The following is a 26,634-nucleotide window of genomic DNA, read 5'->3' as shown; positions in this document are numbered from 1 at the left end:
CCTCACAAAATGATTTTTCAATACATTAAAATAAGTTCCTCTGTGGGAAAACAAATCGACCCAACAACAAAGGTGTTGTTTCAACTGAAATTACAAAAATTAGAAAAGAGCGTTTCATCTATTCTAAATCTTCTGATGATTGGCTAATTAAGAGGAAAAACTTGAGCGCAGATCCCATAGAATCAGGACTGAGGATAAAAATAGGCAAATTCGTTCCTATATATTTTGCATTCTAATTTTGCCGTGCTTTGACTTCTTCTTCTGGCATGTATTCTACCAATTCCCTGAATTAATTTCAACAACATATCTTTCAAAGTTCTAGGATGTCAAACTCATGAGGCATGCAGTCTTCACTTGTTCGGTAGCACTTGTTTGGAGAATAGTAACACAGATTCGTAACTTGGCTTGTGTAGAGGCACGCAAACCGCTCGACCTGATTTGCGAAACGAGAGTTCTGATAGCCAGTCTTCAGAAGTTGACCCCATATTTTATGGAACTTTTCATGACATTCCCTTTGTGTCTTTCTATGAAGTTCACGAATTCTTTCTATCTCTACCTGCAACTTGTTGACTTCAGAAGATGCTTGATGTTGTTCTTCTTCATCGTTCACCTTATATTTGAGAGCCCACTTCAGCCATTGTAGTTTATCATCAATGAGATCCCTCTGTTGGCGCAACCACCTAAATTCCTTGCGGATGTCCTTTGACTCACAAATCAGCTCTACTTCCCTTTCAAGCTCTGGTACTACAAGCATTGTTCTCCAACCGAGCTGCTTCTTGCTACGCAATATGTCTCCATAAATATGGTCTCCAACATATAGGACCTGAGAACCTGCTTCAATTGAAAGAAGTTGATGAAGGTGACCAACGTTCCCTCCCTAAGCACATACCTGAAAAACCCTGCATCCCTGCTTCACCTCTTTTTGAGGGAGTGACCCTGGGCTTAATCCACTTCCTCCAATCTGTGCAAGTGGAGTGCCATTATCCATGTTCTGTAGCATCCCTGTTCTGATATCCACTTCAAACAATGGAACCCTATTCTCATCCTTAAAAAATCCAGGCTTTGAGCTGCCAGTAATGACTACATCAAAATAGTCTAGCCATTCATCATCACGAGGTGCAGTTCCACTTCCTCCACACTTTCCACAAAGGTAATTCATAACAACATGGGCATAATCCCATAAGCTATTTGTAACTAGGAACGTCATCCGACCAGAATTACGAAGCATTTTAAGCATTGGTACTATCATTTGATCTTCATCAATAAACTTGGAAGGGTTACTTGCAACAGCTTGCTTCATAGTTCCATCCCTATGACACAAATCAACAGCAGCTCGGACATCTTTATAGATTTGACTATAATCAGTGCCTGCAGGAAGATTCTCTGGATGAACATCCTTCAACTCCACAAGCTGAGCAAACAAATATGCTTCAGCAAGGGAGAATAGCGTATCAATGAGAGCATAATCAGGTTCATCAAAGGATTCCTGTAATAAGGTGTTTCCATAAGTTGCAAAACGATCTTCCCTCAACATTTCCTTGAAGCCATGATATGCTACTTTTACATATTTGTGACGGTCCATCTTTAGGATGTTACCTCGTTTCTTATCAAGGACAAGACCTCTGACCATGTATCTCCAATCAAATTTCCACTGCAGCAACTCTTTAGGATATCCCAAGTTGTAAACAAGCTTCTTAACTGTGCCATTATATGCCAAAGTTTCAAAAGTTTCTGGTCTATATTGTGCAAGTGTGTAGTCCATGTCAAACCCAATTGCTACAATGCTCTTCATATTAAGAGATCTGTTGCAAAAGATTTTCTTTCTCATATCAATATTCCTATCTGAATCACGTGATATCCAAAGAGGGAACTTTCGACCATAAAGGTTAGCAGTTTGATGGTGCTCAAATAATGTATCACTGATGTGGATAGGCTCCTCCATTCAACATGGAACCTGACTTCCAGTGTTCATACTATTTAGGTGAGAGCCCGTTGAAGTGTTCCAGAAGCGAATGCGCCTGTCTGCTGTCCCACCTCCAGAAGCAAGAAGGCTGTGTTGATGGGGGAACAAACAATGGCCTTAACAGCAGCTGTGTGATCACTGAATCTTACCACAGCACTGGAGGTGCGCGCTACGTGCAGAGGAGGTATATCACGTTGAAGAATGTTTCTATCCCTACTTCCAGAATTATATTTTCCAACCCCTGCTTTGAGAATTTCTAATTCGGAATGCATTTTCTTGATATCAGAAATTGAATCTTTAATCAGGATTAGCTGCTCTGAAATAAAATCCTCCACTACCAATAAACTCTCAAGTTTATGCAAATCAGGTAGTTTGCCCCACATACCATTACTCAAACAATATGAGAAAGTTCATATTTTGAAACTTAGCAAAAGTTCTTGCTGCAGGTGCTAATAAACTTGATTTATCCAAATCAGGGCATTTTCAAAACAAGTCTTTAACTTTGGCATCTCAATCACGATACATGGTAAACCTTTCGATCTCTGAGAAGTACACTGGTAGCATGGCAGCGTATTTACAGAAAGCAAATTTGAAAATTTCTTCTTCAAAACCGAGTTTTGAAGAAGAAATACATTTGAGCACTTTGATGATGAAAATCCTGAAATGAAAACTTATCGAAGCTCCCTTTTGGCCTGCAAGTGTTATTGAAACTTTGACAGCCACCTGTCAGAATTTGACTTTGACAGAGGACTAGAAAAGACAAAGTCTAACACCAGTATGAACCACAAAATTGACACGTGGATACTAGACTTAATAATGTGATGATTATATGTCTTGTTGTTATATAAATGCATGAATGAGAGCTAACCCACAGGGGGAATAAACTATATGATAGCTGAGATCTACTCTTCCATTGAGGGAAGGTCGAGACATCTCATGGGGAAGGTATAATGTACATTGTTATACTACATTTGGTATCTACTTGATATGCACTCTTATGACACGAGTAAAATGCAAATGATAGGTGGCAAGACGACTTGACTAGATTATTCGATGACAAGTCCAACTAGCTCTATAGTGTGGTTCGTGTTAGGGCGTTGACCCTAGTTGTAAGGAGGGGTGGAGGCATTTCCCACCATGTATCCTCCGAAACTTGGAATCGTGGGAGGGCAGTGGTGGACACGCTCCCCTAGACATGTGATGATGATTGCCAGTTTCCTGTTGGGGAAGTTAGGTTGATGTATTCGACACTTCCACCATGTCGGTTTTATCAGTGGTTAGTATGGCCGTTACCACTGATAAAGCAACAGAGGATGGATAGGGTGGGAACATAAGTAGGTCAGGATGGATAGGAGGATATAGATCAATTGGAGACTCTTGATGGGAAATAATGTCATTGCCTGACTTGTCAAATTTTACTACTATAACTCTCTCTGGTTTGCTATGCTTTCGAACTCCTTGTATCTTTTCATTCTAACTTTGAGATGAAGCTTTATGAAGGAGGGGTGTATGTAATGCCCCACTTAAATCTTATCCTGCAAATTTTATTAATGTTCACATTACCTGAAAATATTGAGAAATATTGGTGAATACTTTCATTTTGGAAACTATAAATTTATTCGCTAATATAAAATTCATTATTTCTATTTTTCCCAACTTGCCTTCTTAAATTGAATCTTAGGTAGGATATGGTCTCCTTCCATTATTTCAAATTATATATATATATATATATATATATATATATATATATATATATATATATATATATATATATATATATATATATATATATAGATAGATATATTCATCTCACATTACCCAATGTACTCTCACATTTACTTGGGAGAAGACATGGTCCTCTCCAACTAATTATCAATATATATATTCATCACACATTCCCCAATGTACTCTCACATTTACTTGGGAGAAGACATGGTCTTCTCCAATTAATTATCAATATATATATTCATCTCACATTCCCAAATGTACTCTTTCATTAATTACCCAATTTTATATTCATATCACATTTCCAAATGTACTCTCAAATTTACTTGGGAGAAGAGAAGTCAACTATAAGGATGAAGGGGAAATTAATGACATTAATGAGAGGTGGATGAGGTGGAGAAAAGAGGAAGGGCATAAAAAGGGAAGGAGGAAGGGAGAAAGGGAGGTTGGGTCTTGCTTGGGTCTTTGGGGGTTTGCTGTGATTTTTAGTTGGTTGAGAGTGATTTTGGAGACCTAAGGAACCTGTGGAGGTTTCTTGGGTTAGTTGAGAGGAGGGAAATATTGTTTACCTTGGTCTTGGACACACACACTACATCTGGCTCGGAGGGCTAGGGAACCTGTGGAGGTTTCCTAGGCTAGGGATTTATTTCCTAGTTGGATGGGAGGTAAATCCAGTTGAGTTAGTCAATGGCATTCCAGCAGGAGCAACAGCTCAAGGGCATCTCCACCAGTCACCAGTACATGTATTCCTCTATGCATAGATTACTCAGGTAAACTATTAAAATGAAATGTTCACTATAAGTTATAGGGATTAGAATGTAAATGGTAAAATTTTCATTCTTTAAAAGTATTGTAAGAAAGTAGATCATTGCCTCTTATTGCATTTAAATTCCAGAGAAGTTAGATCTGTTAGAAGACCTTAAGATAGGGCCTTACAAGCTGAGTGTGTAGAGGCCTAAGGTGGAAGTCCGCGGCTGAGTGCGCGGACCCCTGTAGCTGTCTGCGCAGGGTGGATAGAGTCTGTATTAAACCAAAATATATCAATAAAGAGAAGTATTCTGCAATTACTGTGTATTTAGTTCCTGTTAATGCATCTGGTTATATTGCATTTTGGATTTGATTTACAATGTTTATTTGATGCGCGAATATATGTGATTATATCGCTTAATTGAACACAAGTAAGGATATCAGTTTACGTGGCGCTAACTGTGATTGATTAGTAAGATAAGTAAACACTTAAGATAACTTGGGAACCTATATAATACATTGTTATAGTTGCGTGAATGTACCTAGACCACGGGTTAGGGTTGCGCGAAGGTCAATCATACACCTTCGCGGAGGTACTGAAAGGTAGAATAAAGGGTGGGTTGACAGAACCCTAAGGCTTAGTGACCTACGGGAAAGTAGGGGCAAAGGGTATAAACCGACATCACGACCATCTCAGGGTGCGGAAACTTGGTTCCAGCATCCCCCCATACTTCTTCGAGTGAGATTTTTGTCTATGCTCCACGGGCTGATGCCGAAAGGGCCAGTAGTGTAGGGATTTATTTGGCTAACTAACGCTGAACCTGGGTCAGGCCCCACAAAGCCAACAATTTTATTTTGAACTACTTTTTGGGTTAATTAATGATCCTCCTATGCTCTTGTGTGTCTCTTTTAGGTTAGTACCATTGCTTTTCTTCTAGAGGCTCACTCTCTTTCTCCTTGCTGTGAAAGTACCTTATATAGATCACAATTGTATGCCTCACAATGTCAACTTAATTTCTTGTTTCAAAGAATGTTTGTATAAATTCTTATGTTAGTAATGGAAGTAGAGGAAAATCCCTAAGGACAATGGCATCTGACTATATTTCCAGTTGGGGCTCCTACTCCAAATGGTGAGAGGTCTAATTGGGACTTCACATTGGGGAGATCACCTTGGTTGATGGATTTCCAGCAACATCAACAAAATGTCATGTGTCACTTGCGATGAGATGTTTTTAAACTTTTCATGTTACCTTTACAGGATGTATACAATTTTTATGGAAGATAACTAACATACCATTTATAATCATGTTTTATATAGTTATGAATATTTAATATCCAAAATCTAGAAGAATTTCAATGAATTCATATTCCTTGTCATAGCAAGGAGAGACTTACCACCAATAAATAGGTTTTGGTTTCTTGTCAGTGAACTTTGATTGTTTTAAGGGACCAACCAAATTGAAGAAGTCATAGGTTTCTCACTATAGAAGAAACAATGATATAGAAAAATGTCACCAAAATCCTAGAGACAAGCCATAAAAGATAATATATGGGAAGAGGAAAATAGTGAGAAACATCTAGCAGAACAACAATATGAAACACAACACATAGATGAAAAAGTAATTTTCAATGAACCTCAAAGAACTAGATTAGAAAGAAACATACATACCAATATTGACTAAGGATCAATAACATTATTCGATGGATCTACGAATGAAGATGAACACCTTTTCTTCTAAAGTTGTTTTGGGAATAAATGGATGGGATCACAATGGTCGATGTTGGAAGGATCACTTCAAAAAGAAAAAATTGCTAATATGGTATCACAATTATGTAGGAGATGAACTTTTCAAAGACATGGGTAGAGATAGGGGAAGAACTAAAGGCAGTATATGGATATCCACGAAAGAAAATATTTTCCTTCATACAAAAAAAAAATATCACAAAACAAATAGGAAAATTAATAACTCAATATGATGTTAAGATGAGATAAGTCAATAGATAACTCGGATTTGAAGTAGAAAAGGAGGAGAATACTAACAATAGTTTATCATGGGACTAATTAACACCATGTAAGAACATGTAATATACTTAATTGTTGTGGCCAGAACATCCACTCCTTTTATTTTGTCTAGTCAAGATAAAGAAAAGGGGCCCCTACCAAAATTTGTAACTCTAATATCTAATTCACTAACATTGTGAGCTTAGAATTTATCCTTTGTCCACTTAGGGGGTTAAAGGTTAAATCCTTATTGCTTGTTTATCTTTAAGGGAATCTTGAGTCCTCACGACCATTTTACTCTTGCATTTTAGATGTTATTCATTAGGCATTTTATTTGTGATTCTCTACTTTGATTCTTTTGGGATGAAAGTGATAGGTTCTCTTTTACCTCTTATTCCCTAATTATTATAATGGTCTTGAATGTATTGTTGATCCTTTTCAATAAATGGATTAATCTATTGTCTTATGTCTTAAAGGGAAATTGTATTTTCTAACATGTTGTACATTAATGTGAACTATCATATCACTACATTATAAAGGGATTAATGATTGGATATAAAGAAGGGCATAATATCATATTGTGTTTCCTTCATTGCATATTACTTCCATGGTATTCATACCCACATTTGAGAAAGTTAGGTGCAAGTTGAGAAAAAGAGTTTATCATCTCCATCATCTTTTCTTTTCTATTCTTCTACTTAATTTAATGATGGAAGATGATATTTTAGCCATGTGAATAAGCAAAGACATGCAATAACATAGGTGAAAGGAAATAAAAGAAGAAGTAGGCCAACATATTTTTTTTTTACATGCCCATCTTCAAATGTAACCTTGAATTCCAAGTATGAGGAAACCCCAATTTTCTATTCCTACAACAACCTTCGAGCTTATTGCAAAACTAATGGAAATACTTCTTTTAATTATAAGTCATGACTTTGGAATCCCCTAATTTGTTTACGTGGAAACTAAAATGGAAATTCATGCGGCATTTTATCTATCCAAATAACATGAAATCTAAACATCCAGGATCTAGATTTTTTTCTTGTGTTACCCTCAAATTTTTTGATTTCTAGATACCTAGTCGTCTAGGATATAATTCTTAATTTTCACATCGTTAAGGACATGTTCTAGTTTTGGATGGCCCAGACATGGAGGCTTCACTAGGGGAGCAATACCATACCACGTGTGTTCATATTGGGGGATATATATTGAGGAAAAAATGACATAATATATTGAGCATATAATAAGGGGTTAAGGGTTTTCATATGTTGTGTATAAAAATGGAGCTCAAAGTTAATGAAAAAATATAAAGGGTATAAAAAATATTAATGAAAAAATGGATACCTACAATATCTAGTGAAAGCGGGTTTTTTAAATTGGGAAGGTGTTTTGGGTTTGTATTGGTAGGGGATTAAATAAAGTGATTTTTAGAGGTATTTTCCAATATATAGTCAAGTTAAGGGAATTTTTTAGTATGCCATGAACACACGTGCTATGTCAGAGGTTCATTGGATGAAGCCCTCATGAGTCCAGATCAATGGTCAACACTCACCCATGTCTCATCTAATCTGCAGACAAGATTGAGTATGATCCCAAAACATTAATGGTGCATCTCCCATCAAGATGATTCAAATCGATGGCTCACCCTTCACATTTGAATCCAAGATTTCCTATTAAATCACATGATTTTCAATTGTTCAATTGCCAAATGTTGGATGTGGGACCATGAACTTTATATATAAGATTTTGACATGGCATGGCCCATCAAATTTCACCACTTGTCTTCATTTAATTTGCATTTGCTACAATCCCATATTGATCCTTTGTTTATCCATATCCAAAAGTCTAAAATCAGTAAATTATTTTTTATGTTACTTTTGGAAAAAACTATATATTCGAATCCAAACCTTTTCCAAAACTCCATATATCTGAATTTTCCCTTTTTTATATATTCTTCCATCTAGATTAAATGTGGAACCTTGACTCCTAGAACCTCTACCTAACATGACCCAATTGCATCTGATGTCAGTGTGTTATGTTAGAACCATGCTTCTTGCACTCTTCCATGTAATATAACTTAGTGTTTAACCTAGAGTTTGACATTTCATGGCTAATGTGGTATCTGAAATATGATATTTTTTTACCTTTTCCCATTATTTTCTAACTTGATCATCTAGGTATCTAGATCCTCATTAACTATGCCATTAAAATATCCAGATATTTATGATGTCATATGTTAGGTTAGATCCAAGCCCTCACATTTCCAACATGTTATATTATATGACATCACATGTGTCAACCTACATGGTATTTATTTATTGTCACAAGTCATATGTGGTGTCTAACCTGTGTTACCCTACATGACATCTGGATATCTGGGATCTAACTTTTTCCTATTGTGTTGTTTTTGTTATCATCCAAATAATTAGAATTATGATATTCAGATATTCACGACCTAAGTTTTGTTTTTTATTAACTTTCCTTGGCTCTTAAGACATCCACACATTTAAGATTTGAATTTTCATTGTTGTGACATTTTGTTTATGAATTGCGAATATCTAGATCATGCTACTCAACTCTAGCTCACTCACTTGTCATCTCACATGCGGCCTATGATATGTTGTTTGTACCAAGGTTATTGTGATATATAATTTGTCAAGTTGCATGGAATCACACTTGTCATCCTACGTGGTGTTTAGGTTTGTCCTACATGTACATCCACGTGGAGATTATGTGGCCATACTGTAACACCCTCCTCCCACACTTACCCAAGATTACCAAATCACCAGGGTAAATATGTGATGAAGAGTTTCTAAGATATGACTCAATCTCCTAGGTGAAATTAAGGAAGTGGAATCGACAAACTGAAACCAAATTGACCTTCCTCAGGAGCTATACGACCCTCAAGAGCTAACCAACCACTCCAAGTGTCCAACCCTTGAGTTATATTTCTTTTTCATTGACCTGGGCTCTTAGTTGCTCCCATGACAAGGCAAGCTAGTGCCTAAGACCCTTCAGTTTCTCCCATAAGCATGCATCCCAATGACTGTAGACTAATTTACTTAGTTTTGTGCCAATGACCCTGAGATCTGAGCAACTTTTTCAGGGCTAGGTCCCAAGCCTCTGCCCAGAACTTAATGAAACTCTCAGAAATGATAAATAATAAAGAGAAAAGGCCTCTAATGCAAAAATTGAATAAGGACTTATCCTGACCAATCCCAACCATAACAGACATTTCATCAAACACATCATGAACCTGTAATGTAAAATTCATAAATACACATATGAACATAGGGGTCTCATACTTATATGAGAATCCATAAGAATGACTAATTCCCTCTCATAATAGTTTCAAAAACATTTAATAGGTCATGCATTCAATAACCATTCATTTAATAATCAAAATATGCTAAGATACACAACTAAAATCTATCATAACACTACAGTTACAATCATCATATAACCAACATAATAATAATGATATAACAACCATCAAATCCTCATAATAATAAGTATAAATACTTATGAATTAAAATAGGAAAGGAGCTCATATTAACATATGCAAATCCAACCAAGTCAGGGACTTCCACATACCACTTGACTATAGATTGGGATGAACCAAATCTTTCTTTCAGCCAATCACCCTCGTGCCATATTCCAAGCATGAATGTTGGATCTCATGGAAATAACCAACCAAACCAAACCAGGGCTTCCAGAGGCCAAACCACCTCAACCCTTGACCATTGATTCCATCTCATGATTAGACATCACTAGCAAAAGCCATATCGGTCTCTATCTAAGTTGTTAAAGGATCTATAGAATTTGTTCCAACCTGGTTCCAGGACTAGTAACTCAACCCACAGTTGTCATAGGGTTCTAGAACTTTTTTCCAACCAAGGATTCCAGGACTAGTAACTCAACCCACCAAGGGCTCCAGAGCATTTGTCCAACCAAGGCTTCTAGAACTAGTAAATTAACCCAAGTTGTTTCAAGGATTTTAGAGCGTTGTGCTCATGCTCCATAAGGAGCATGAGCACCAACTAGAAAAAGAAATGGGAAATCCCACAACACCATGGATATCTAGTAACTGGAAAGGTTTAGGCAAAACCACTGTCAATCTAGGAAATCCTCCATGCTAATGAAAATTCATAACTAAACAACCACATGCATATTCGATGCATGCAAAAAATAGAAAGGAAAACATACATGCAACTTAGTACCTACAGAGCAAACCCATTGTAGCTACTGATCCTGCTGTCTTATTTCAATTTCCTGCTTTTCCCTTGCCTTTTTTCTCCAAATCCAAAGTATGCCAAAATATTTTTTGAGTGCTCCAAGAAACTCTTAGTGTTAAAGAGTATGAGAGTGCCAAAGAATGAATTGACAAAAGCTTTGAACTGATCCTTAGAAGCCTTTTTAACATTGATGCCTTTATTTTCTTAATTTTCCTCTATTTTCCTTCAATTTTCCTCACATGTAATTATGCGACCTTTCACCTTCCTTTTCTCTTATTTTCCATTATTTTCATCAATAAAATGTCAATTATTGCCTCTTTTCCTTTTCCATTGCCTTTTCCAATTTCCATAGCCATTTATTGATCACAATTGATCCCTGTCACTATGGTTTTTCCCAACATTCAACTTGGAATTTCCCATGACCTTTGGTCTTATTTTTCCTTTATTAACTTTATTACATGGATTTTTAACCAGGGTTTTTACAGAACCCTCCCCCTTGGAGGAAGATCGTTCGCGGTGTTTAATCACACTTATAAACAAACAAGCACATGTTGCCTATGGAGCTTTATAACATAGCTCGATACAAAATTTACATTATATCCATCTTCTAAAACATAACCAACATATCATGAAAACCATACCACTTATTGGAGCTTTATAACATAGCTTGATGTGGTATTTACATACATATGCATATATAGACATAACCAAACACAACATCAAACATATTCCAAAAGACATATCTCAACCAACAAATAGAGAAGGATACATATCCAACATCTAATCATCCATCTCACACGTAGCTTCATCAGGCCCAAAGTTCTTCCATTGCACCTTAACTCACTCGATTGCTCAATTCAGGAGCATGAGAATCTTTCACTACAAAATTCACTAAGGTTCTGACTAGAATTTTCCTTTTGCATCCACTTTTAGCACTGACCAATCAATAACATGATCAACATCTTTCACATATATTTTAAGCAATGACACATGGAAAACATCATGGAATTTCACTGTTGGAGGTAGTGCAAGTCGATAGGATATTGGTCTAATCCTCTCAAGAATCTTGAAAGGTCCACAATACCTAGGTGCCAACTTGCCACATGATCCAATCCTTAAGAAGCTCTTCTTGGGCTTGATGCACAAGTACACATTTCCCCAACCTGAAACTCCTTAAACACTTTGTGTTGATTTGCATAGATCTTCTGCCTGTCCTGTGCCACCTATAGATTTTTCTTGATTACCTGCATTTCCTGTTCCATCTCTACCAACATGTATGGTTCAATCAATACCGTGTTCACTGGATCACTCCAATTGATAGGATTATTACAAATCCACCCATAAAGCACCTCAAACAGATTCATCTTCAAGGATTTCTGATATGTATTATTATATGAAAATCCCACAATGGACGATACACTTCCCACTCTCGTTGTTGATGCATAACGTACATCCTTAACATGTCCTTCAAAATCTTGTTGACCCTATATGTTTTTCCATCTGTCTATGGATGATAAGTTGTACTGAAGGTCAAATATGTACCTAAACCTGCAAATAACTCCTTCCAAAACCTAGAAGTGAACTTAGCATCCCTGTCCGACACAATCTTTTTCGGAACACCATGCAACCTCACTATATCTCTGATGAATACCTATGCTAATCCACTGAATGAATTCATAGAGTTTACTGGAATGAAATGAGCTGCCTTTATCAACCTATCAACCACAACAATAATAGAATCATGTTTTCTAGAGGTCCTTGGCAAACCTGTAATGAAATCCATGGAAATGACCTCCCATTTCCACTTTGGAATCAAAATCAGTTGTAGTAGATCAACTAGATGCTTACACTCTGCTTTTACCTATTGAAAATCTAAACATATTGATACAAAATCTGCCAGTTATTTCTTCAAATTCGGATAACTTCTTCACTGCTGTGAATGTATTATGATATCCCAGGTGACCTGAATATGGATTAATATGAAATTCCATCAAGATAATCTTCTTGATTCTTCTATTGTCTTACACATAGATCTTGTCCCTAAATCTCACCAAACCATATGCCGTGAGATAATAGTCCACATCTTGTTCACCTGTACCCTGTTGCTGTCATCTGTGCCTAAGCTGCTGGTACCTGTCATCCTGTTTTCCTTCCTACAAGATCCAAGATTATAAACCTGTCCCATATGAAATCATAGCTACTATCTAATTTACATGTAATCTCATACTAAGAGAATCTACAACCATGTTCTCTTTACCCTTGATGTACCTGATCTCGAATTCAAACTCACTGATTGTAGCCAATCATCTAGCTTGCTTGGCATTTGGATTTTGTTGGTCAAACAAGTACCTCAACCCACTGTGATTACTCATCAGAATGAACCTCCTACCAAGAAGATAGTGCCTCCAAATCTTCAACGCATGGATGATTGCTGCCAACTCACGATCATGTGTCTCATAGTTTTGCTCGTGCTCTTTCAGTTTTCTTGACTCATAGAATACTAAGTATCTCTCATGCATCAGGACTCCACCAAGTCCTCTCTTGCAAGCATTTGTGCACACCACGAACTCTTTATCTAGATATGTAATCTTTAGAACTGGATCATTTTTCACCAACTGTTTCAGCTGCTCAAAACTTTTTGAACTTGCTGCACATTCCTTCGTCCATTCAAATTTATTTCCTTTTCTCTGCAATGATGTAATAGGATAGGAAATCTGTGAGAAGTTCTTGATGGAACTTCTATAATAATCAACTAATCCCATGAATTATTTGACCTCATTCACATTCCTAGGTGTTTCCCATTCCATGATAGCTCTTGTCTTCTCTGGATCCACTGTTAAGCCTTCCTTGAAGACAACTTGTCCCAAGTAATGTACCTCTGTCTAAACGAAATTGCATTTACTAAGATTGGCCTACAACTAATGCTCCCTTAGCAGTATTAATACTGTTGCTAAGTGTTTTACATGTTCTTCCTCATTGTTAGAATATATCAGTATATCATCAATGAATACAATCACAAACTTGTCTAGATAAGGACGCAATACACTATTCATCAAGCACATAAAAGTAGTTGGAGCATTAGCTAGACCAAAAGTAACTACAAAAAACTCATGATGCCCATACATGGTCCAGAAAGTAGCCTTATATATGCCCTCTTCTTTGATGCGTACCTGATGGTATCCTGATCTCAAATCAATCTTCGAGAACACAACTATTCTCTTCAACTAATCAAACAAGTCATCAATCCTCGGCAATGGATACCTATTCTTGATTGTCACCATGTTCAACTACTTGTAATCAATGCATAACCTAAGAGTACCATCCTTCTTCTTCACAAGTAGCACTGGTGCACCCCAAAGCAACACACTTGGCCTAATGTATCCTTTTTCTAACATTTCCTTCAACTACAACTTCAATTCCACTAACTCTGGAGAGCTCATCTTGTAAGGCACCTTTGATGTTGGTGCTGCTCCTAGAACCAACTCAATATAAAAGTCCACTTCCCTGTGAGGTGGTAACTTTGAAATATTTGTTGGGAACACATCATGAAACTTTTGTAAAACCAGATACCTCTTGAAGAGCTCAACATATTTACCTTTGTCATTGGAAATATGCACTACAAATAATACACACCCTTTCATGTGACTACACTTTGCCTGCATAGTTGTAACCATCCTAAATGATGTTTCCTTCTTCTTACCCTGCAAGACTCTCTATTCTCCATTGTCATCCAAGCATTCAATAGTATGTTCATAAAAATCCACCTTAGTCTGTGAAGATACAACCAATCCATACCCAACAACATAGTGTATGATCCTAATGGAAGCACATTCATATGTGCTGATGTAGGCATACCATTCAACTCAAATGCACAATATCTTACCTGATGATGAACCATTTTCTTAGTACCTGTAGCCAAACACAATAACCAAGACTCTCCATGCACTTCTTTATTCAAACCACACTTACCCACTAGGTCAGGATTGACATAACTATAATTAAATCCAAGGTCAATTAAAATAGAAATAACTTGATCAGAAAGCTTATCGTCCATCTCAATCATAGACACTTGATGATCCTCCTACCTAATATTTAATGTTGCATAAATATGAGGAATACTCTACCCAAAACCCCCCACTATCTGTGTTTCTTGAGCATTATAGATTTGTGGTCTTCCACCTTGATGTTGTGGACAATCTCTCTTATGATGATCCTTGCCACAAGTTCAACACTGTAAAGGCTTTCTGCCATCACCCTTGTTCCTGCCACTTCTTTATTATCCTACTTATGTATCATGTGACTTATTTATTTCTCCATAAAATGTAGGTGGTTTTTCTTTCTTAAACTCTTCTGGAAAATACTTCTTCTCACTCCTCCTATACTGATGGTGACAGTGATGACTATACTATTTCTCTGAACCAGAACTAGGATAGAATCCATGATCACTACCCCTCTGGTCAGGTGTATCCAGAAATCTTCCATCTCTAACTATATCCTCTCTATCCAAGCTATGTCCTTATCAAGGGCTGCTGCAATATGCACCATTTGTCATCTCCTCCTATCCATGACTGATCCTAAGTGGTCCATGTCTCTGCAAATCGGATATACTCTGAAGACTCACTACATTAACCACTGAATGAACCTATCATTATCTGCTTTGAAACACCTTATTTTTTCCTTCAGACTTCTCAATGTATCAACCATGTGAGGGGAGTACTCATCACCATGCTTCTCACATGATATGTAGGGAGAGTCACGTGAACTATAGTCCACCATTTTTCTAGTCATCATGATATTCTTCTTGCAAACATACTATGCTAGTTAAACCAAACATAAACATAATCAAATGCACCTCAGTGAAGTTCAGGGGAGGCGATCTCGTCTACAAGATCAATCCATATTAGCACGACACACACACACACATAACCATTTCAATATGCCAACATCATGCATGACAACACCAACTACATACAATGACCTCATGCATGATAATCATAACCATAACCATAAATGCATAACAACCATATAGACAATGACATGTATAACGAACGCATATATCACTGACATATATTCATGACAACCACATCCCAACAATAGCGTCACCATATTCTACATGACAACAAAACTACAACAATGACCATCACCATGCATACATAAGAAACACATATATGACCTACATGCATGCATCAACAAACATTTCTTCCATCCAATCCAAGTGTAGAACTTGGGAGCTCTGATACCACCCTCTAGTATCAGATATCACCCAAAGAGAGTGCAACCCAATCTTATACCACTCTGTAACACCCTCCTCCCACACTTACCCAAGCTTACCAGTCCACTGAGGTAAATATGTGACGAAGAGTTACTATGATATGACTCAATCTACTAGGTACAATTAAGGAAGTGGAATTGACAAACCGAAACCAAACTGACCTTCCTTAGGAGCTACAAGACCCTTAGGAGCTTATAACTAACCACTCTAGGTGCTTGACCCTTAAGTTAACTTTCTTTTTCACTGACCTAGGCTCTCAATCACTCCCATGATGAGGAAATCCAATGGCTCAAACCCTTCAGTCGCTCCCATAAGCCTGCATCCCAATGATTGTATACCAATTTACTCAGTGTTGTGCCAATAACCCTAAGATCTGAGCCACTTTTTCAGTGCTAGGTCCTAGGCCCTACCCAAAACTTAATGAAACTCTAAAAAATGATAAATAACAAAGAGAAAAGGCCTCTAATTCAAAACTTGAACAGGGACTTAACCTAACCCGTCCCAACCATGACAGACATTTCATCAAACACATCATGAACATGTAATGTACAAGTCATAAATAAACATATGAACATAGGGGTCTCATACTTATCTGAGAATCCACAAGAAGGGCTAATGCCCTCTCATAATATCTGCAAAAACATCTAATAGGTGATGCATTCAATAACCATTCATTTACTAATCAAAACATGTTAAGAGCCACAACTAAAATCTGTCATAAAACCATGCTTACAACCAGCATATAACCAACATAATAATAATGATAGAACAACCATCAAAGCCACATAATAACAAGTATAACTACTCATGAATTACAAAATAAAATGAGCTCATATTAATGTATGAAAATCCAACCAAGTTAGGGAGTTTCGCGTACCACTAGACCATAGATTATGCTAAACCAAATATTTCTTTTAGCCAATCACCTCCATGCCATATTCCAAGCATGAATGTGGGGTCTCATGGAAATAAACGACCTAACCAAACGAGGGTTTCCAGAGGCCAAACCACCTCAACCCTCAACCAATGATTCCACCCCATGGTCAGACATCACTAACCATCGGCAAATTGGTATCTACCCAATCTATCCAAGGTTCCAAAGCATTTGTCCCAACTTGGCTCCAAGACTAGTAGCTCAACCCATAGTTGTAACAAGGCACCAGAGTATTTTTCCAACCAAGAGTTCTAGGATGAGTAACTCAACCCACCAAGGGCTTTAGAGCATTTGTCCAACCAAGGCTTCCAAAACTGGTAACTCAACCAACATGCTCCAGGGATTCCAGAGCATTTGTCCAACCAAGGCTCCAAGAACTAATAACTCAACTCATAGCCATAAGGAACATGAGCACCAACCAGAAAAACAAATGGGAAAACCCACAAAATCACAGCTATCTAGGAAATGGCAAGGCTTAGGAAAAACCATTGTCAATCTAGGCAATCCTCCATGCCAATGACAGATCATAACCAAACAACCACATGCATATGCCATGCATGCCAAAAGTGGCAAGTAAATCGTACATGAAACTCAGTACTTGCAAAGAAAACCCATTGTAGTTGTTGATCCTGTTGTACTCTTGCGCTTTACTACTTTTCTTTTGCCTTTTTTCTCCAAATCCAAAGTATGAAAAAATCCTCCAAGCGTGCTCTAGAAACTCTAAGTGTGCAAGAGTATGTGAGAGAGAATAGAATGAGAGTGCCAAAGACTGCACTGACAAAAGTTGTGAATTGATCCTCATAAGCCTCTATCATTGAGGCCTCTATTTCTTCATTTCCCTCTATTTTTCCTTAAATTTTCCTCACATGCAATTATGTGACCTTTCACCTTCCTTTTCTCTTATGTTCCATTTTTTCATAAATAAAATGCCAATTAATGTCTCTTTGTCTTTGCCATTTCCTTTGTCAATTTCCATAGCCATTTATTAATCATAATTGATCCCCATCACTATGTTTTTACCCAACATTTAGCTTCGAATACGTGTCCCATGACCTTTTGTCTTATTTTTCCTTTACTAACATTATTACATGGATTTTTAAGCATGGTTGTTACACATACTTTGTTCATTTGAATCTAGGCCAACTAGCTTTTCTTCAACTATGCATTTTTCTAGAACTCCATATTGTGGATGGCCATGACATGTGCTTGCTTTTCTTAAGTCTATTTTCTTGGAACAAGTCTTGATCTAAATATGTTTATGTGGGAATTGAGTACCTAAAAGTTTAACATATGCACAAAATTCTATAATAGTCGTGGCTTTGCATATAAACCTTGTTGGGAGGCTTGCACATTATAAATATGTCATGATGCATTCCCATAGTGCATGTGAGATAAATTTAATAACTTTTAAATCAATGGCCAGAGTATAATGTAATACAAGGTTAATGACTACTATAGCTCATTTTTTTGTTGGTTAAATCTTGACCATCAATGATGAAATCAAGAAATAAAGGGCTTGTTCTAAAGCATAGGATATGGGGATTAATATGATCAATTGTTTAACTTGGTCTATCCCAATTTTATGGCTCCTTTTACTAGTACACTGAATAATTTTTATTTAATTATGTGTCACTATAAAAAAAGTTTTTTTTTTTTTGTTGCGCAGGAAATTAATTTATTTTAAATTGTTGGAAGTAAGCAAGCCAAAAGAGAATATACAATATGTACGTATAAAGACAAATAAATATAAAGAAGATCTTTTCCATATCCTCAACTAGGTGTTGACACTTGTATAAACAATTATAATTTGTTATGGAATGGGGGAGATTATGTTAGAAAGGAGTAAACCGATAACTAATTGAGGGTCTAAATTGATCTATTTTTTGTTTCAAAAGTTATAATCCAACTATTTTTGTAGAGGAACAATAGATTCCTAAACGGAAGAGAAGAATTCACTATAACCATATAAAAAAATAGAGGAATGAAGGAACCACTTAGTTTATTATAAAAATGTGATTCCTACTTAGGGAGCAGGGGAGTCGGAAAATTGAGAACTTTCACTCATATATTATTATCAAGTTAAAGAAAATATTGAAGATATGAGGACGAGAAAGATATGGAATTCTAACTTATATATTATTATCGAGTTCAATAAAAGAATGGAAGGCTAGAGGCTTTTGATTGTACCACAAATTGAGGAATTTATTCGTGAAGGATTAATATGGGGAAGAGTTAATTCATGATCTATTTAGACAATCATTCAATGTTGTTAACTATGGGTTTTTTGTAGATTCTTGCAATTTCTCATTTTTTTCAATTGTTGTTGTAGAGAATTATTATGAATATATTATGGATTTTATTGTATGTACATATTCAATGTCATTCATATGTGAATTATTTCTTCTATATGAGAGTTGAATATGTTAGATTGATTTATGACAAGGGTGATGAATTCTTTCTTTTTTTCAATAGTTATTTTATTCTTGAAATCAACCTTTTATCTCTATTAGATTAGGATGAGATATAGGTTAGAATAGGATTTCATCTTCATAATAAATTAGTAATGCATCTAGGATTAAGAAAAGCATCATTGAGAAAGTCTCCTTTCAAGGATAAATCTATTTTGTTGTGGTGATTAGGTCCACATACCAATGGAAATTGTCATACTAAATGAGAGCATATATAATTAGGACCTATCACTGAGCAAGTATCCCTTGTTGTTGACAGAGGAATTTTTGTGATTGTTACACTAGCCCAACAAACAAAAAAATGTGATCAAGTAGACAATACACATGGAAAGTGAACTAATTACCAATTAAAACAAGACTAAGAAGTATAAAGAGGAAAATGATCAACAATTATTGATTTTTTAAGAAAACATCAACAAAGTAAAACAATTGAAAGTGATTGCACCTGCATAAAAACAAAAACAAACTAAGGGAGATGGAATAGAGAGATGAGGGCTCAAGGAAACTAACAAGGTTAATTTTCACAAGACACATATAACATCTAATCATTCTTGGAATCAATGTTCTAACAACCCTAGAAATAAACAAGGTTTTTTTGAATGAAGAGGCACATTGAAAAAACAAATATTTAGGCCTTAGCAAAATCAAAATGCATTTATCACTAAAGCCTATAACAACTAGATAGTACTAAGAAGCATGACAATGGTCAAATGTTAGACATGTGGAAAATAAAGGATTTATTTAACCACTACATTTACAATGTAGTGTTGGGTTATGATGTATTCCAACAATAGACTAAATTATGATAGTATCCACTACCAAATTATATTAAAGGAACTACAATAAAATAATTGAAATTTTATACAGATATCTCAAAAATAACAACCAAGGAATGTATTAGTAGTAAGATAAATTATATCGAATGAAAACCTTAGGAGATAAATTGATGGGAAGAAACAATAGGAAAATGAACATAAAATTTAAACACCCAACAAAAATATATGAAGAAGCCATTAAGTCCTTCAACAACCAAAGAAGGAAGAACAACCAGACAGATATAACAATGCCCATAAGAGGACAAGATGAGTTAAATCAAAGATAATTTAGGAACCATTACAACAACTACATTGAGTTAATGACCAAAAAGGAGAGGAGAAAATAGAATCTCTTGTGCCACACCTTCTCAATATCACTGAAGATAAATACTTGGAGAATGGCCAAGTAAGATAAATAAATTCATTTGCTAGCAAAGGACTACAAAACCTTACACTAGTTATAGAAAATAATATCCCTAATGCAATAGTATATGAAGGATAATAAATAAACAACATCTCTATAATATTATGGAAGAACCGGAGAAAACCTCATTGCAACCTATTGACATTCTTAAAAAGTAGACAATCATGGTAGTTATACACCAATTTGTATATTAACCATGGTAAAAATTAAGGCATACAATAGAAAGACAGAAATGACATTGAAGTGTTTGAATTTCCAACAAAAGCATATAAGGTATTTTTTTTTGGGAGATGTTGGATCTATTCCTTGAGAGGCACTATCCATTATGATAAGGGATCCATATTCTTCAGAAAGGGAAGAATCAAATCCATTGTTCCTTTTTATAGAACAAAAATGTGTCATGTCTAAGAATATTACAATGGATAAGGAGGAACCATCTAGGCCACACTCATATATGGAATATCAATACATGTAGGGAAAATAAGCATCATGTGAAAACTAGGAAATAAGTGTTCTAAATTTAGACCAAATGACAACTTGGACATGGATCCACAATAAGAAAAATGTGAAAATAGGAAATAACACTGATGCTATACACAAGAACTATACAACATTTTGTTAAAAAAAAATATTAAGATGGAGACAACCTAATAAATCATCTCAAATAGTTTAAAATAATTTTTTAGTACATTTAGAAAGATGTCATTTCAACCATTGATAGTACATTTCCATGATACAATGGTAGCATGGGAGAAACGAAAAAGGAGAGTAGTATTTTGGATACTATGGTGTCGTAAAATGTAGTGATTTGAAAAGGCTAATGTAGATAACTTAAAGTCAAAAATCATGGCATTGAAGAAAATAAATTTATCCATATCTTTGATATATTTGAAAATACATAGTATTTTGATCAAAGGTGGGTAAGAGAAATAATAGTTTGGACAACATTACCGGAGAAATTTAACAAACCACTGGATGAAGGTCCAATAAATACCCATGCTACTCTATAAGAAGTTCTTGCAAAAATGCACCAATTTGTTAATAAAATTAACTTGAATGTGAATGAGGTGTTGACTTCAAGTTATCAGTTGAGGAAGAGGATAACCATGAAATAATAAAGGGAAATAGAAGCCACGAACAAGAAAAAAAATCAATATATCCAAAGAAGGAAATGACCCCAAATGCTCGAAAATGTAAAAGTTTGGGATAAAATGCAAAAGTGATATCTTTATTCTAGAGTTTGGAAATGTGGAATTGAAGGTTGAGCTACATTCATATGTAAAACGTGTAAGCAAATACTTTACAAAATGAAAGGTATAAATAAAAGACAAAAAAATATAGGAAAACCCATATAAATTATTAGATGCATTATAATTATAATTATATATTTATATATATATCTATATATTTATATATATCTATCTATATATATAAAAGAAAGTGAATGGGTTTCATCCATATGGGTGGAATAAAAAAACAGATGCATAGACTTTAAAAAACCATGCTAAGTTATGTCTACTATTATCTCTTTTTAATATATCTTCTTTCTAAGGATTTAGAAAAGAAATGGTAGAAAAAGTGATATAAATATTTTTAGATGGTTAATCAAAATACAATCAAGTTTATTTAAGAGAAAAGGACCAACCTTTTACCACTTTTGCACTAGAATGGGAGAATTTTCCTATACATGAATGCCTTTTGGGGTGGCTAATGCACCATCATGTTTTTCAAGATTGCAATAGTATATTTTTTAACAAATGATGTTCACAAGTCATTTAAATTATACTTGGGTGATTATACACTTTTTAGATGCCTAAGAAATTAAATACCATTTTTGAGAATGATGTTTTGATGTAGATGAATATAAATGATCCAACAAAATGTTTATTCGTATAACCTTTTGGGGTCCAAACTTTTGGGGCACATAGTTTCGAAAGAACATATCATGTAGATGCAAAAAGATTCTAGGTTATAAAAGACCTGAAAATGCCCATGAACCCATTAAAAGTCAAATCCTTTTTAGGCCATATTGGATATTTTAGGAAATTTGTGAAAGGATATGATAAAATAGCCTACTCAATGGAATATTTAATTTAAAAAAAAAGATACCATTTCATTGGAAAAATGAATGCTAGAAAAGGTTTGAAGACTTGAAGGATAAAAATATCAATGAACCTACACTAGAATTTTTGAATTGGCACAAGGTTTTCCTCATTGATATAAATGTGTTAGGATTAGCCATTTGAGAGAGAATAAACAACCCAGAGAAAAAGGGATGGATTATCTATTATACTAGCAAACTATAAACCTCTCAACAACCAAAATAACTACAACACAACCATGGAATGAAAATAAGTAGGTATGGTATATGAATTACATATTAACCAACAAATTTAAATTATATATTAATCACCAAGCACTAAAGTATATTATAAATAATTCTATTATAGTCTAAATACCTAATAGATATTTAATATTTTTTCAAGAATATAAATATGAGTTTTTTTTTTTGAAATTGTGAGATACCAATGTAGGACCTTAGCACCTCTCAATATTAGAAAGTGGAGGGAAAGAGAAATGGTAGAAAGGGGATTATATTGATGCTAACTTATTTCAAGTGCAAGTAGAACTTGACTATTTGGAACAAATCATACTCTTCATGCAACATGGACAAGCACCTTAAGCGATGAATGCTACCTAAAAATCAATCTTGGTATCGAAAGTGCCCTAGTTTGAAATTTGTCCTACCAATTTAATATAATATACATGGATGGGGTGATAAGAAGATGTATTCAAGAATAAAAAAATAACGAACTATTTGATAAAGCTACTTAGGGGTCCAACAAGGGAGCATTTATCAACAATTAGAAAACCAAAAATATATTATGTCCAATGTGTTATGACCATTATTATTGTTTCAAGAAAGTGGAAAATATCAAGCAGTACCAAAAAACATGCACACAATCTTAAAATCAAACTCATAATGCAAAAAATCCCATAATAACACTATACCTTTTTAATAGTGTGGGGTAGAACTCATTAGACCATTTTTACAAAGAAAGGAACACATTTTATGTACATCACTATGGTGATTGATCTATTCACTAAGTGGAAGAAAAAGGGGAAACATGAGCAACATATTTCATAAGAAAGTTTTTGCTTGAATCAAATATTTACTTGTTTAGATGCCTAATTTAAAGTACAACTTATCAAGGTACTCATTTACAACTAATATCGTAAAATATTAATATATACTTTCAAGGTCATACATCTTAAGAGTATTTCCCATTATTTAAAATGAAATGGATAGGTTGAAATCATTAACAAATTACTAATCTCTATACGAACAAAGGTATTTGATTTTGAAATATTAGACTAGGATGATTAATGTATGCAACTCCATGGATATAATGATAATAAAATGTTAGGTCCCATCTCTAAGAATAATAATAGAGGTGATATGGGAAACAAAGGTTTCCATGAAGAATAAGTTAGAAGAACTTGAGCATTTAAATGGATATAGAATATGGTATTAATTCCAATAAATTATGGAAAGGCCAAAATGAAAATATATCATGATATTAGATTAAAGTGGCACGAGTTTTAAGGAGTACAACTAGTACTTCTATATGATAATAAAGAAAGGGCACGATGAAAAAAATAAGTTACAGATGGTTAGGGCCTTACAAACTTAAAAAATTAAACAATAATGGATCAACATAACCATAAATTTTGTAAGGGATATTTTTAACATCTACCAAGTAATTACCTTTCATCTGAAGATACTTTATGACTAACTCTAATATAAAGGTTGGATGGTTAAGTCAAACAAATCTTGCAAAGGATACAGGTATAGTTTAATGATGAAGACTAGGTAGATAAGTATTGAATTAGGGAATGAGATTAAGGATCAACCCAATCAAGGATAACAAGGGTTAGATAGAGGAGACCACCTACATAAAACATTGATTCTTTGATTTTGTTTTGATATTCAAGAAGTACATAAAATTGTTGTGTGGGATATATCACAAGATAAGGGTTGAATAGTAGAAAGGATTCTGAGAGCAATCTAAAGGTTCTAGGAGTAGTTTGAAGGTGGGAGAAGGTGATAGGGAGCTATGGAAGGGTGCAAGAGATCTTGCCAAGCCAAAAATCTACTCAGTGGACCAACTTGTGCAAGGAAAAAAAACAAAACTAACAGTGTTCTATAGCTTGCTGGTCTAATTTCATATATGTAGATAGTTTGGAGAAATGAATGGAGATGGAAGGAGAAGTGTTGAAGGAAGTGAGGCTCATGCGTAGAAAATGATGTTACTCTACTCTATGAACCCACAGATTTTATTTGCACACAAAATAAACACTACGTTAACAAAGACAAAGTGATTAAACGATTGTTAAAACACTAATTACATAAAGAAAAATGCATGTGAAAGGATGAATTGAATTTGGAACATAATCTATCTATTGCGTAAAAGAGAGACAATTTTTAGGGCTGTCCACATAGGGTACATAACCAAGCTTTCCAAGGGATCTCACTCACTACGCTGCATAGACAAGGATTTTTTTATAAACCATATTTGCATAAAGAAACACAACTAGACTAAGTGCATGCAAAAGAAAGACATAAAGAAATGTACAAAATAAGGGGCTTGAGTACTTGGGTTGGGCCCTAACCCAAGAAAACTCAGCGACATTAAAGAAAACTCAGACTGTAACCAAAATTATGCTTTTCATTAATCTAAAAAATTGTTCAAATATGTAACATGACAATGGAAATAACAAGAAAAAGTATCTTGCTCCAATAGTCACTATCTTGCCTCTAGAATTTGAAGCATGTTGAGCTACTAGGCCCTTTTATTTATACAAAAGTGAGTGAGGGGAAACCTCCTTAAAGGGAGGGATGATTCCCTCCAAAACACCTACACATATGAATTTGGTCTCCTCATGTACTCATAGTCACCGAGGGGTAGTAACTTCTCATGAGCTAGTCGTGTTGTTGATGGGATGATGCAAGGGATAAGCCTCCTAAATATCCTGATGCTGCTCTCCAAAATTTTCTTCATAATAAATCCTCCTTTTCCCACACATTCAATGCATTAGCCTACATGATATGGAAAATATTCACTAACCTTTCTAAGAACACATTATAACTTGAAAAATATATTATCAAATGTAAAAGGAGATGTTAAAATGTGCGAAAGGATGGTCAAATGGGCCTTAAATTGTACCTGTTTGGGAGGCCCATCATACCCACTGTTGGGAGCTCGATCCCCCAAGGGCAGTTTTGGGTCTAAAATCCCATGTTTAAGTCAATTTTTGTAATATAATTGTAAAGACTCTGCATTTTGTGGTCGCAGAGCGCGAAGGTATTATGGGTAAAAAAGAGTAGTTCACCCTTAGTTTTGTAAAGTAAAGTCAGTTGTAAGAGACCTACCCATGGCCCGTAGACCATGGGATTGTATAAAAAGAGCTAAGCTCTAAGTAGTTTAAAGGAGAGGAGAAAATGATAGATCATGTAATAGAGATATAGCTCTGAAGAAGAAGTCTAAGTCTTGGGTTGTAGCATAGGTAGAGGATCTACAGCTGAGTGCGCAGAGGCCTAGGGTAAAAGTCCGCAGCTGAGTGTGCGGACCCCTGCAGCTGTGTGCACATGGTGGAAAGAGTCTGTAAACACTTGGAAGATATTAATAAGGAGAGATATTCTGCAATTTCTTTTTCTTTGTTCTGTTGATACATTTGGATATTTTATGTATGAATTTCCTTTATTGTGATTATATGATGCGTGAAAAACTGCAATTACATTAATTAATTGGATGCCTTTATGAATATCTGGTTACGTGGTGTTAACTACAACTGTTTGATAAGATAAATGAATCACTTAGATTAGCAGTGCGAAAGTACTTGAGTAGCAGGTTAGGGCTACGCAAAAGTCGATTGCACCCTTTCGCGGAGGTATTGAAGGCTAGAATAGAGGGTTGGTATTGTAAGCCCTAGAGAGAAGCGACCTACGTGAAGGCAGGGATAGAAGGAATCAAATGGCATCAAAACC

The 26,634-nt window shown here is 35.3% G+C and overlaps 1 pseudogene; it reads right to left on the bottom strand.

Moving 5' to 3' along the window:
• Positions 1-286: 286 nt before the first annotated feature.
• On the bottom strand, positions 287-1,937 carry LOC149264538 (uncharacterized; annotated as a pseudogene).
• Between the last annotated feature and the right edge of the window lie 24,697 nt (positions 1,938-26,634).

This window comes from Pinus tabuliformis, chromosome 6 (assembly GCF_031772625.1).
Source record: "Pinus tabuliformis cultivar Carrire ecotype Pingquan chromosome 6, CPIR1, whole genome shotgun sequence".
Classification (NCBI taxonomy): Eukaryota; Viridiplantae; Streptophyta; class Pinopsida; order Pinales; family Pinaceae; genus Pinus; species Pinus tabuliformis.
Note: the sequence above shows the minus strand (reverse complement) of the source record. Positions and strands in the feature narration are given on the sequence as shown.